Genomic DNA, 14,297 nt, shown 5'->3' with positions numbered 1-14,297 from the left:
TATGGCTGGAGGCATACAGAAGGTGGTTCTGCCCAGATCCTTCTTAGACAACATCCATTTGTCTAAGGACTGAAGCGCTCTCTTCATAGAGATCGTAGGTCTCATCTTCAAGACCGACGAAGACTTAGGCACAATCGCACTCGAAAACAGTGATCGAGGCGAAGGAGGAGCGGCAGGAGTTAAAGAATCTCCGTATTCCCGTAAAAGAAGGGAATACGGAGCGTATCCTGATCTAGAGCAACTCGCTCGGATAGATCCTGACGTTTGTACGACTCTTCGCGCCTGGAAGACGTCCCATGTCTGGAGGACGCTTCACGTCTGGCTGGTGAAAGAAGACGAGACTTCTTAATAGGAAGTCTAGCGTCCTCTTGCGAGGGGGATCCCTCGAAAGAACTCCAACCAAAGAGGCAATCTGCTCTTGAACTGCAAGCAATATCCTCTTGGAAGCCACCCCAGCGTCCTCTTCAATAGAAGAAGCAGGAGAACTCCAAGGAGTGCGATCCTCAAATACTGTTCTAGGAGGCGTCGAAACCAGCTTAGCCTTCTTGATAGAAGAAGGAGCTTCCTCCGAGAAGCGTTCCGGGCTCGAGTCGAACGCGCGCTCTTTCCAATGCCTTTTCAGTGGCCTAGAAAGATCCGAGTCCTTCCACCCTCGTTTAGGTGAAGGAGAACCGGACGACGAGAAACAATCTCGTAGAACGCTTCTATTAGGGCGGCCCTGAGCAGACTGTAACGAAACAGAACCTGCTGAAGGGACGCCTGACCGTTGGGGATTCCCCACAACCTCCGTACGACTTTCGACTTTCCTACTCCTCTGGGTATGTGAGTTTGGAAGAGGTCTAGGCCTGGGAGCATCGCAGGGACGGTCAGACGCCCCCTCCACAACACTGGGAACACTCACTTCACTTAGTAATTCACAATCACTAGCCTTACCCTTGCATTGGCCGCCATCTTTGTTCCTTCGCCATCCTTTTGTCTTCATTTTATGAAGAGTAGCCTTCAGATTGGCGATTTCAAGAAGCCGAATCCGAATGCAAAGCCTGTGAGGATTCAGATACATAGGGAGAATCATATTCATTAATAAAAGGAGAGTTAGACTCAGAAAAAGGCTCAATAGGCCTTGTACTCACACTCTTTTGTGCAGCTCGTCTAATCCTATCCCTCTCTAACTTCTTCAAGTAAGAAGTTAGAGTCTTCCATTCATTAGCATCCAACTTTTCACACTCAATACAGGTGTTAGCCAAAGAACAGTCAAACCCCCTACATTTACGACATACAGTGTGAGGATCAACTGAAGCCTTCGGTATCCTCACCTTGCAGCCTACATTCACACACACTCTCACACTAACACTTGAATCAGACATTCTATTAGAAAAATCAAAAGCAAGTCCAAATCCAGTCCACAGTAGCGAATGCCAAAACAACGATCCAGTACGTCACCAAGAAATCCAATAAAGATGATCAATAAAGTCTTGAAAAGCGAATTCCAGTCAGGAGGTAGTAACAACAATGTTGATACCACCGGCGACAGAGAAAATATGATAGAAAACGGGAATGGTTCCTAGTCCTGCCGCCCAGGGCAGGCAGGTAGATCACCTGACCTACCGGTAGCGAGTGGCGCGAAATTTGAATTTCTGTCGGGGACGACGGAGTCTTAGCTATGTATATATCTGACAGGTAAGTTCATTGTATGAAAATTTTAATTCCAACCCATCATTAACAATTAGCAAAAATTCAAACTGAACTGAGCCTAACTATGCCTGATGGGTTTCTTATGATTCAAATAACCTTTAGGTGTTACAAAATTTTACTTATGAATACTAAAAAAATTTTAGAAGCTCAATGCAATCAGCAGGATGTGCAATATGTACTGTTAAACTTTGCATGAAAGCAGCATATCAAAAATATAAATGGAACTTCATGTGACCGATTAAAAATGCATTTTTATAGAAGTATGGAATACACTAACTGGAAAATTATATCTATCCTATGTTTAAATTAGTTACTGCATATAATTAGTCTGTCTCCTACATTAAACCAACACGTATTTCCTTACCTTTTATTTTTTCTAGAAATTCATTCAGCACAACAAGGCTTTCCCTTCTTAAACTGTAAAATTTGGCAACTCCTGAAAGTAGAAGTTTTCAAAAATAGACAAAAAGATTGTATGCAATTACTATAAAGCATTCAAATAATTTATGGGAAACAGGTAAATATTATTATACTATAAAGAAAGTGGCACATTTCAAGAGAATTTGACAAACATCATCTGTACTTTATGCAGAACAAGATATGACATTCAAAATCTGCTACAATACTTTAAGAAAAAGTTAACAACAGTTACTCAAAAATAGTCTACTTCTACAGACAAGACACAAATCAACTGACGCTTACCTAAGCAGTAATTAAATATCCGGCAGGAATGATGCAAGAGTGGGTCAAAAAGTGCATTACCCAAGGAGGCAGGAAGTTCCATTAACAAGAAGTGTCTACTCCAAAAATGCTTTAATGCTTCAACTATGCTAAGCTGAGTTTTTCGAGGAACACGGGATACACTGTTGTTTAACATTTGTACCACACGTTCACTATATTTCTCTGAAAATACAAGGGATTGATTATGGTTTATAATTTGCAAGAATCCTGAAAATTTTCTGAATGATGACAATGAATATAAACTGGAGAATTTTAGCACGATATAAGGACATAGGAACAAATAGAGAATTTGCTAGCTGAGAAAGTCAGGTGGGTTCTTGGAAGAGTCAGGAGGGTTGGGGATGGAAAACCCCCAAGGCTGATATATGGAATAACAACCAATGTAACAAAAGCAATATGGTAGCTAGTCATTGTTAGCTATTAGGGATTCTGATGACATCAAATGATATCATTAAAAAGCCATCCCTTCAGATTCCATAGACAGAAATTTCATTTGTACATTTAAAAAAATTAACCATAAATATTATAATGCTGGGTGTCAAAACTACTTTTTCAATGTTACAAAAATTTTATACATATTTTTAAAAAATAATTTATAATTAAAGAAATTTATATTTTTCCCTAATTCCAACATTTCATTTTGACTTGATAATTTCACTGTTTTACATTTTCAAAAATGCCACCAAACCCAGCACTGTGACTTAAACAACAACGGGTAGAAGAAAGTTAACTCTATGCTTATATTGATGAACCAGAACAGCATTTTGCCCGACATGTTTCAGACCATGCTAAAAATCTTAAACAGTTAAGAAGAGTAGGTAAAGAATGTAACTGCAATTATATACATACAAAAGAAAAGATGATGAACTGTATTAAAGTAATTACAGAAGAATAAGATCATTTGGCCATGCTATGAAAATGTAAATATAAGTGGTTGAGGGAAGGTTAAGAAAATTTAATGGACAGTTCAGGGGTTAAGCCTCCTGACAAGTAATTAAATCCATTAAGTAATGAAGACCTATGACCCAGTAGCAATATTAGGGAAGGTGACAGAAACTGGAGTAAGAGTGAAGTTATTCAAATGTAAGTGGTTTGAGGAAAAAGTAGAATTCTTGGGGCACATGGTGAATGAGTTTGAGAGCCAGTAAGTTTGTAAACGTGGTGCGGGAATTTCCAAAACTGAGAATAGTGAGAGAACTGAGACAATTTTTAGGATTGATAGAATTTGGGAGGAATTTGATGAGTAGACTAGCTATAAAAATAAGTAATTACAGCAAACAGCACAGGAAGATGTAACATAATAACCTGCACAAGATGATGTAACATATATAACAAGTGTAAAATACATAAGTGGTATACCACATGGATATAATCAGCCTTATTAATTAAACATGACCCTAAAGAATTTTACAATAAAATACTCCAACAAACCTCAGATTTACTTTAAAATTCCACTTGCACATAACAAAGCACATGGCTGTCACAGAATGCAGGATGAATCAGCATCCTATGTACATGTTACTTGACCAAGTAAACTTTTCAGTTCCTTTCATTAGACATAAATTTGCAAATTCTTTAAGTATGTAATTTAGATTTAAAAGGAATCCTTAAAAATTAAGATCTTTCACAATTTCAGATACAACTAAAAGTTACATTTTACTTCTTTAGTCCTTATGTACTTAATGACTTACGACACCCTAAAATGATATTGTTATGATACAATAAAGTTTTATACATACTTACCTGGCAGATATATACATAGCTATTGACTCCGTCGCGCCGACAGAATTTCGAATTTCGCGCACACGCTACAGGTAGGTCAGGTGATCCACCGCGCCGCCGCTGGGTGCAGGAATAGGAACCCATTCCCCCCCCCCCCTCCCGTTTTCCATCAGATTTTTTCTACACCATCTGTTCTCCTGAGGGGAGGCTGGGTGGGTAATTTAATTGTATATATCTGCCAGGTAAGTATGTATAAAACTTTATTGTATCATAACAATATCATTTTTATACATTCAACTTACCTGTCAGATATATACATAGCTGATTCACACCATTGGAGGAGGGTAAAGACAGCTAATAACTGATTTAACAGGAAACACAACAATCGTTGTAGGTATTAATAACATAAAACCTTGGTTCCTACCTGTTTAGACTGAAGACTTCATGGTTAATGCCCAGGGAGGTCTGCTTAGTCTCAAGAGCCTCAGCGAGATATTGATCTATTGTTAAGAGTTCTTGTAGGTCTGCCAAAAGGGGTCTTATCCACTTACTTGGCTGATCCTGTAACGGGCTTTAATGTCAAAGGGTTTCAATCCACTTATATGACAAGAACCTTTTTTCTAAGGAGCACAATCCCGATCCTGATCACCTTAACCTAACCAAATGTTGTATCTAAGATTGCAAGAAGTCATCCCCGGACTCCTTGTGCAAACAACCTAAAAACTCAATCACAATATTTTACACCTAATTCTTTATGAAAAATAAATAAAAATAAAAATAAACCAAATATAATTTCAATTTGTACTACCTCGCTTGTAAGACCTATTCACATTCTCATACTGTCAAAAGCACCAAAAGCCGCCTGTGCTAGCCCAAAGCACTCTTTGTCAGCAGAAAACCAAATCCATGATACTGTCTTAAAAGGAGAGGTCCATGTACGAATTTAGACAAATGTCTTTATACTACTCCATTTGAAAATGACAACTTTGTCCAAAATTGCATTTTTCCTAACTATACAAACCTGAGTCCTTTTACAATAGGAAGGTACTAGCGGCAGCTGGATAGGTCGTAAGCTTCGAACAAGGGGTTCGGTAGTTAACTGCTTGTCCGACAGGCGCGCGCGCGCGACTGGTAGGTAAACAAATCACTTTTGCTTTTGGCCCAAGCAAAAACTGCAGAGTGAGCGGGTGGCATGAGGTGGGACTATGTGTAAAAGGACTCAGGTTTGTATAGTTAGGAAAAATGCAATTTTGGACAAAATTAGTTCATTTGTTCCGACACGGCATACAAACCTTCGGTCCTTTTACAATAGGAAGACTCACTTCTTGGTGGGAGGAATCTGAGTCTTTTGTGAAACAGACTGGTGTTCGCCCAACCAATTGGAATGCCTCCCTGGTCGTAAGAAGCGAGGGAGGGATCCAAGCCTCTGTCCGATTTGATCGGGGTGTGCACCGCAGGATCAATGGTCAGACCTCTGGGACCAAGTACTAAGAGAGAGGCAAGCGTATCTCTTTCGTACCAGCAAACAAGAACAAGTTCCTATTTGCAAGAGGCAACATAAAGTTATGGTTTGTCTCTTGTTGGCATCACTTCTTCCCCCCCTTGTAGGAGGAAGTGGTGGATATTCGCTCCCATCCCTAGTGAAAGGGATAGGATGGGGCTCTGTCGAGTAGCTCACGGCATCTCGTCCTTATCCAGCAAGGTGATGACCGTTATCCTCTACCCACAGGTAGAGGGGGAGAAAAAGATAGGAAGAGAAGCCAGTCACTCTCTCATTCACTTATCTATTCTTACAGTCACACCAGGACTCGATGCTGTTCAGCCTGCTAGGGTCTGGGTTAGCTAGACAACGTGTTGAGCAGCCACACGGGTCCTAAGGAAACGATCCAAGGACCTGTGGGGCAATATCCAAAGGAAATAGAAGGAGGTGCCGGTGGTCTGGTTGTACCAGACCCCTGCCTTCAGTACCTGCGCCATGGAGAAGTTCTTGTGTAACTCGAGGGAGTGTACTTCTAGGTCATCTTGGTGCTGACGAAGAGTCTTCAACAACTCATCCTGGGATGTCGAGTTTCTTCAGAAAGCGCGGTCGCGCTTTCACAGGACAAAAGCAGCATCTCTTCGCATCGAAGGCGGTGAAGTCCATTAGGGAGGGGATTGTGAAGGACTCTAAACCGATCGTCAGGAACCGAAGGGTTCAGAGTCTTCGCTTACGAATTCGGTACGAAATCGAGCGTCACGAATCCCATCCCCTGGATGCTTGACTTCGCAGGAAAAGGTCATGCAATTACCTCAGAGGAAAAGAAGGGAATGGTCGTATGACCTAACCCTCTTCTCGACTTCGGTGATGTCCTGTACCCATACTGGTCTATCCGTCTGCAGCGAAGTTGTTCTTCTCGGTAGTGGATAGGACACAGACACTCAATGGTGGGTGTGTCGATGGTATGGTTACTGTGACAAGCCGTTAGGACGAAGAAAAGATTGTTATGGAACAACCGAAACTAAGTCCACAGCGAAGTTCGTAACAGACTTGGGCGCTCTGACAGCTGCCGACTGACTGCGTTCGTAGGAGGCAAGTTGTCCAGGCACCCGAGCAAGTCACGTGACCTTCGCCCTTAAAAGGGTTCTGCCAAGAGACTAAACAAATAATTTGTTCGTCACCGATGCCAGAAGGCAAGGTGATGACTCTCTTAAGGCATGTGCCCAACAGCGAAAGTCAATTGCCTTCTAGAGACCGAGGTCCTTGATGGCAAGATATCTCATAGTATAGTTGATTCTCGGCTAAGGAGAAAACAACACTATTGTGTCGTTGAAGACGAAGGTGTACAGAAAATGCAACCTACGTCTTCGCAGCTTGAAACCGAGAGAAGGATTCTCAAGATTCTGAACCTGTGCTACAAAGACTGAGAACGCTAACCGCTATTCATTGCTGTCCGGTGAGGATCGTAGTTGCGCAATTAAAAGCGGAGCGCTTTTCAGTAATGAAGACAGGGAAATACTGCCTGAAGAAACTGCTTCTCATGGGCTGAACATTTGGAAGTAGAGCTTGTCAGGTCGGAGAGTAGGCGATGTCTTCTGACATATCTGTTAATTCGGGGCGAGCAATGAATAATTGCACACCTACGAATACGAGATATTTTGAAGGACAAAAACTCAGATGTCTGCAAAATCATTCGCATTATCGCGGTGCGATGCAGCGGTTGACTAGTACAGACTTCTGTTACCGTGCGGTAAAACAGAAAGATGAAAGAGTCCAAGAGATATCTCTTGTTAAAATTCTCGCAATGTCGAAGGCGATGAAATCAAGCGTCACAGCAGTAGATGGTCCTTCATTATTGCGAGAATCCCCGTTAATCAGAGACCTAAGTCCATGATTGTTGGGGGGCAGAGATACGGTTCGGTAGTCAATCAAACCAGGGGAGAGAGAGACGTAACTGACGCGTGCATCTCCGAGACCTAGCTGATACTGAGCCGCTATCAGGCAGTTCAAATACGCAGTAGCTCTCGGTGACTCGTCATCCTGAGTTGCCAGTTAATCCATTATTCCACGAAGGAATGCGTTCGGCTAGAACCATCGAGCATAAAGAATACGCTCGAGCAATTATATTTAAACGAAACGGATTTCGGTAAATACAAAAGCTGATTTGGTGTTGTCATGACAATACCAAGTATCTAAAATCGAAAACTGATAACTGCTGGGAGGTTGGCAGGCAACCCCGAGTTGCAGTTCAATTAAGATACAATTCGTCTCGCGGTCACAAACCGTAGAGTTAACTACGGTGTTATGCGCCTACCCCCCACCCCCGACAATTCAACTGTTACAAGAATCATTGTCGCCAGAGGGTAATATTACCGTAGTATATTTGTAGGTTCTGTACAACGACCTCCATCCTAAATTCTTTTCCCCTCGAGGAATGAGAATAAGGATTGGAGATCGACCGCCTTCGTTCTCTAGTCAAGAGAGTGAAGGAGAAGTCTTTCCCAAAGGAAAGCTTCAATGGTGAACAGAATACCGAAGACGATAGTTCAAGCCAAACTGGAAGTTCCCGTCCGTTCTTCTCTATTCCAGGTTAATCGCCTACTGTGAGATACGTCTTCTTTCAGCAAGGCAGTCTTCTTCCAAATGCTAGAAATTACAGGAATTCGAGCATAAGCGAGGTTCCCGATTATCGTAACAATTATCGGGGATTCTCGCTCACTTTGGACCGTGGTCTCGCCTAAGTGTTTTGGAGATCGTAAAAAACTCGAACACTCTGAGTGCGCTAGAAATTCCGTAGAATTCTAAGCACTCTGCGAAACCCCCACCGAATTCGTCAAACGATTATCGGCTGGTGGTCCTCTCGATTCCGTAGTAGGAGGAATCAGTTTTAGAAATCTGAGGGGACCAGGGTCCATCTCCCTCAACGACCGGGGCTTACGTCAGGTAGGACCCGAAGGTCCCCCGGTAGCCGGCAGCCCCTAACGTGGGATCTTACAGAGAAATCTCTGTAGGATCCCTCCCCTTTCCCTCGTAGCCGTAAGGAGAGAGGGAATGGGGGAGGAATGGATACTGGCTCGCCTTCCCCAGCGGAACTAGCAGTTGGAGAAGAAAAGGAGCAGCCATCGCCTTACGGCGATGGACCTCTCAGAGCCTGGGAAAACGTATCGTCAGGAGAAAACGTTTTCCCCCGAGGAGGGTTACGAACTCATACTGTAGGTAAGGATGATCTGCCGCCACTGTGAACGTCGTCTGGGTGGGGCTGATCGACACCTGACTGAGGAGAGAAGCCGATTACCGTCCTCCGACTCATTCCAGTCCTCGTCGAGGTCGAAACCTCTCAGGAGGACCGAAGGGGTATTCAAATACGGTGTCCGAAGACACGTAGAAAACAGCCGGTCTGTCGCAGTAGAGGAGGTGAGTAGCTTGTTCGACCGGCCAGAACTGAGAGAGCCTTCTTGTCCGGAGACGAGAGACTACCTGGTTCAACACAGTCGGCAAGCTCCTTTGATCGCGGCAGACCACCGTCGATTTGGGTTCCCTCCTGGGCCCCAAAACGACTCGAGCCGAGACGTGGCTCTGCTGGTGGGAGCGGCGATCCTTCCCGAGGTCGTTGTGGCTGACGAATCAGCGTCATAACCTCGGCAAAAGTTCCTCTGGATCTCGGAAGTCACAGCATCTTGCAGAGTGGGACCGTTAAGCCCTTCGAACAAGAGCATATTCCGAGAACCTTCCTCCTAAGAAGGGGAACAGCGACAGCCCTCTCGGTCTTCCCCATCCACTTGGCGCATACGTCCGTGGCCGGTCCAAGAACCGTTGCCTGGCACGTAGGGCGTCGTGGTGGATCGTGAGGGGCGCACCCCTCACGATCACTCCTCTCAATACCTCGCTCCTCCCGGTGTAACCCGAGGAGGTTGAAGGTACGGGAGAGGCCAGACCTGACGCTCCCTCGTTGCTCGCTGGCAGAACCAGCAGGCTTGGAGGGCTGCAGGGCGATCGTCAACCCGTGGTGGCGATCGAGCTGCAGGCCTGGTCGAACCGTCTCGCTGTGGAGAACGGCTGGACTGAGCACAGCGGCCCCGATCTCGAGTGTCAGAAGAGCTGGTGCTGGTTGCCATACCCGATCGCTCTCTGTGAGAGCGACGGTCAGGCGACCTGCAGGCTCCACTGTCACAGTGAGACCGGTGCTTGTCCTCACGGCACGTCACGTCGCTGGTTCCAGCCGTGGCTGGCACCGGCGAACGGGGGAGGACCTCTTCCCAGCCTCAGCCGTGGCCGGCTCGTGGACCGTCACGTCCCCGGGTAGCCAGCTGTTCGCCCGCGAGAGTGATAGCTGGTCTGGTGAGAGTCGCGTGAGCGGCTGTCACCAGTCTTCCGCCCCGTGCCGTGAACCTGACGCTGAGCGATTCAGAGGTCTGGTTCCTGGCTGCACGGTCGCTGGTAGGCGACCGTACACTCGGTACCTCCCGCGAACGAGAGGCCGAGACGGACCCTGATGCAGTGGCAGAACCACTGACACCAGGCGAGGAAGTACCGGTGTTTAGCCGGTACCCCTCTGGTCCCCTGTAGTCTTCTTCCTTTGCGGAAGAAGAGACGGGCCCCGCTCCCGAAGGAGCAGGAGGACCAGCGGAAGGAACCCTCCCGTCCCACTGAGGTGAGACGGGTCCCGAGAAGCTCCCGAGGGAGACTTCTTAGGAGGGAAGAGGCAACCTTCTTTTCTTCCTCGGCTGTGAAGCCTTAGAAGTCGAAGGGAAGAGGCGGCAGCCGACGACGATGAAAGAAGATGAAGACGACGACGACGACACCTTCCTCCTCTTCTTCGTCAGCTTCCTCAGGACAGACGTAAGATCTGCTATCCAGGGCGGAGCCGGGGCTGCTGTAGCCGAAGCTACAGGGCCCGGACGCACCTGTACAGACAGACCAAAGTCTGGGTAGTACCACCACGAACAGGGACGACATCAGCAGGTATGGGCATCTCAGGAACAGCAGGCACAGCCAGCACAGCATCGGTAGGACCGCCAGCGCAGGCAACGGCAGGGACAGCAGCAGCGCAGCAACGGCAGGGACAGCCAGCGCAGCAACTGCATGGACAGTCAGCCCAGAATCGGCAGGTACGGCAGGCAGCACCGGGAACACAGGAAGTGGAGCAGCAGCCAGCAACATCCTGGTACCGGCGGCAGGTCCAGGGGCGCGAGCTCTAGGGCAGCGGAAGTCTTACTTACGATTTTCATCTACACATTTCCAACCAAAATATACGCTCGGAGCGAGCGCTCTCCCGCCCTCGGCACCGAGCATACACAATACGAGGATCATTTCTGGGAAAATGAATTCCCGCACTTACGCCCTTCAGTCCCGGCACTCGGGTAATCGGAGGGCGTGGTGAAACCAAGATCCTTTAATTCACAATTGAATTCAATGGAAATAAATATGAAATGATTGTACTTACAATTCAGTTTCACTAGATAAATAGAAAAAGAAAAACACAACCATGCGAAAGCAACGACGATAAAGCGGGCAGAGAGCGATGATACACGTCCACACGCCAGCAGGCCGAAAGCAAAAGTGATTTGTTTACCTACCAGTCGCGCGCGCGCGCCTGTCGGACAAGCAGTTAACTACCGAACCCCTTGTTCGAAAGCTTACGACCTATCCAGCTGCCGCTAGTACCTTCCTATTGTAAAAGGACCGAAGGTTTGTATGCCGTGTCGGAACAAAGGCACATTTCTAGTTCCTCACTAGCAAGGGCTATGGCCGCCTGTGCGACACCAAGCACTTTTACCAGTAGTAACACAAAAAACCGCCTCAAATAGTGGAGATCTCCGTAATCAAAGACACCGTTATTATCCAAGCCTATCCTGTAAGATAAACTCAAAGTTCCTTACCTAAACAAGGCCATGGGCGCCTGTGCAACAACTAGCCGTCAGGTAAGAAAGTTAGAGCCCATCCCACCAGTATGGTATGGAAGTATTAGACTTTTTCATAAAAGTTTAAGGATCGGTATGTGTCCTCAGTCCCAGCACTGTATCCGCAGACACAAAAGGACCTAGAGAGAAGCACTTGTCGTAGGTAATTTTAACATCTCTAAGATAGTGGGATGCAAATACCGAGTTGCATCTCCAATAGGTCGCATTAATAATGTCCTTCATGGACATATTCTTTTGGAATGATAATGATGTTGCCACTGCTCTTACCTCATGAGCTTTAACTCGTAATAATTTAAAGGAATCCTCTGCACAATCGCTATGAGCTTCCATAATCACACTTCTAATAAAATACGCTAGCGCATTCTTGGACATTGGTCTTTTCGTGTCCCGAACTGCGCACCATAGACTTTGTTTACATGCCTTCAACTCTTCTTTCTTTTTAAGATAGAACCTAAGAGCTCTAACCGGGCATAAAGTTCTTTCAATTTCGTCTCCCATTAAGTTTGAAAGACTTTTCACCTCAAAAACTCCTTGGCCATGGTTTCGAAGGGTTCTCATTTTTTGCCAAAAAGAGTTTGAAAAGAACAGATGGCTGCGTCTTTCTTAAAACCCACCCGAGAATCTAGGGCATGGATTTCACTTATTCTCTTAGCCGTCGCTAAGGCTATGAGAAAAACACACTTTCTCGTCCAATCCTGAATGAGGCACGGTCGGGAGGTTCAAATTTTTCCGATGTAAGGAATTTGAGCACAACATCCAGATTCCAACTTGGCGGAGTAGAGGATATAGATTTTGAAGTCTCGAACGATCTTATGAGCCTCTATTTCTAAATACCGCTGAGAGCATACTTCGGTATCCCCTTATTGTAGATACGGACAGATTGGATTCCTCTCTCAGGAATAACAGAAAATCTGCTATATTGGTCACAGAGGTATCGGAGGAGGACAGCTTATTCTTCCTACACCATCTTCTAAAACACATCCACTTCGATTGATAGACCCGGATAGTTGACGATCTCCGGGCTCTAGCAATTGCTTTCGAAAGCCTTGCTTGAAAAGCCTCTCGCTCTGACCAATCTTTCGATAGTCGAAAGGCAGTCAGAGCGAGAGCGGGGGGAGGTTTTGATGGAACCTCTTGAAGTGGGGTTGTCTGAGAAGATCTATCCTGTTTGGAAGAGATCTTGGGTAGTCTACTGTCCATTCCTGTACCTCTGTGAACCAATCTTGGGATGGCCAAAACGGGGCGATGAGAGTTAATCTCGTCCCTGTTGATGCTACGAACTTCTTCATCACTACTCCTTGCAACTTGAATGGAGGGAAAGCGTAAGCGTCGAGTCCCGACCACTCCAGTAGCATGGCATCCACCGCTATCGCTCTCGGGTCTTCTACTAAGGAGCAGAAGTTCTCTATCCTCTTTGACAGGAACGTCGCAAACAAATCTATCTGCGGCCTTCCCCACAGGTTCCACAGTCTTTGGTAGACTTGCTCGTGCAGAGTCCACTCCGTGGGGAGAACTTGTTTTGTCCTGCTGAGCCTGTCTGCTCTGATATTTCTTTCCCCTTTCACAAATCTGGTCAGGAGGGTAATATTCCTCTCCTCCGTCCATGACAACAGATCCTTCGTTATCTCGAATAGGGAAAACGAGTGCGTCCCCCCCCGCCGTTTTTTTATATAAGCCAAACGCCGTGGTGTTGTCTGCGTTGACTTGAATCACTTGATTTCTTACTTCTGACTCGAAGAATTTTAATGCCAGAAACACTGCATATAGTTCTTTGGCATTTATATGCCAATCTCTTTGTTCTTTCTTCCATTTGCCAGAGACTTCTCTTGCCCCTAGAGTCGCTCCCCATCCCGTCTTGAAGCGTCTGAGAACAAGATTTGGTTTGGGTTCCGAACCTCTAGGGACACTCCCTTGTTCTCTTTGAGTGGGAGCAGCCACCACTTTAGGTGTTTCTTCACCTCTATTGTTACCGGAAAAGTGTCCGACAGATGGCCCTTCTTCCAAGTCCAAGATCTCTTTAGGAAGAATTGTAGAGGCCTTAGATGAAGTCTTCCTAGGGATACAAATTGTTCCAGGGAAGAAAGAGTCCCTAGAAGGCTCAGCCACTCCCTGGCTGAACTCCTGTCTTTCTTTAGGAAGGATGTAACTTTCTGAATCCCCCGAAGAATCCTTTCTTGGGACGGAAAAAACCCGAAAATTCCGAGAATTCATCTGAATCCCCAAATAGACTAAGTCCTGACTGGGGGTCATCTGCGATTTCTCGAGATTCACGAGAAGTCCTAATTCCCTTTGTCAATTCTAATGTTTTCTTTCAGATCCTCCAAACATTGTTCCTGGGATTTTGCTCTTATCAGCCAATCGTCTAGGTACAGAGAGACGCTTATGCCTTCCAGGTGTAGCCATCTGGCTACGTTCCGCATCAGGTACGTAAATACCTGTGGAGCCTGATGGAAGGCCGAAGCACAAGGCCCTGAACTGGTAGACTTTCCTTGAATCACAAACCTGAGATACTTCTTTGATGACGGGTGAATAGGAACGTGGAAATATGCATCCTGCAGGTCTAGAGAGACCATCCAGTCTCCTCTTCGCAGGGCTGAAAGTACCGAGGCAGAAGTCTCCATCGAGAACTTTTTCTTTTCCACATATTTGTTCAGAATGCTCACGTCCAAGACTGGCCTCCATCCCCCGGATGCCTTTGGAACTAAAAACAGGCGGTTGTAAAACCCCGGAGAGGAAGGATCCTG

Source organism: Macrobrachium nipponense, chromosome 46 (assembly GCF_015104395.2).
Source record: "Macrobrachium nipponense isolate FS-2020 chromosome 46, ASM1510439v2, whole genome shotgun sequence".
Taxonomy (NCBI): Eukaryota; Metazoa; Arthropoda; class Malacostraca; order Decapoda; family Palaemonidae; genus Macrobrachium; species Macrobrachium nipponense.
Note: the sequence above shows the minus strand (reverse complement) of the source record.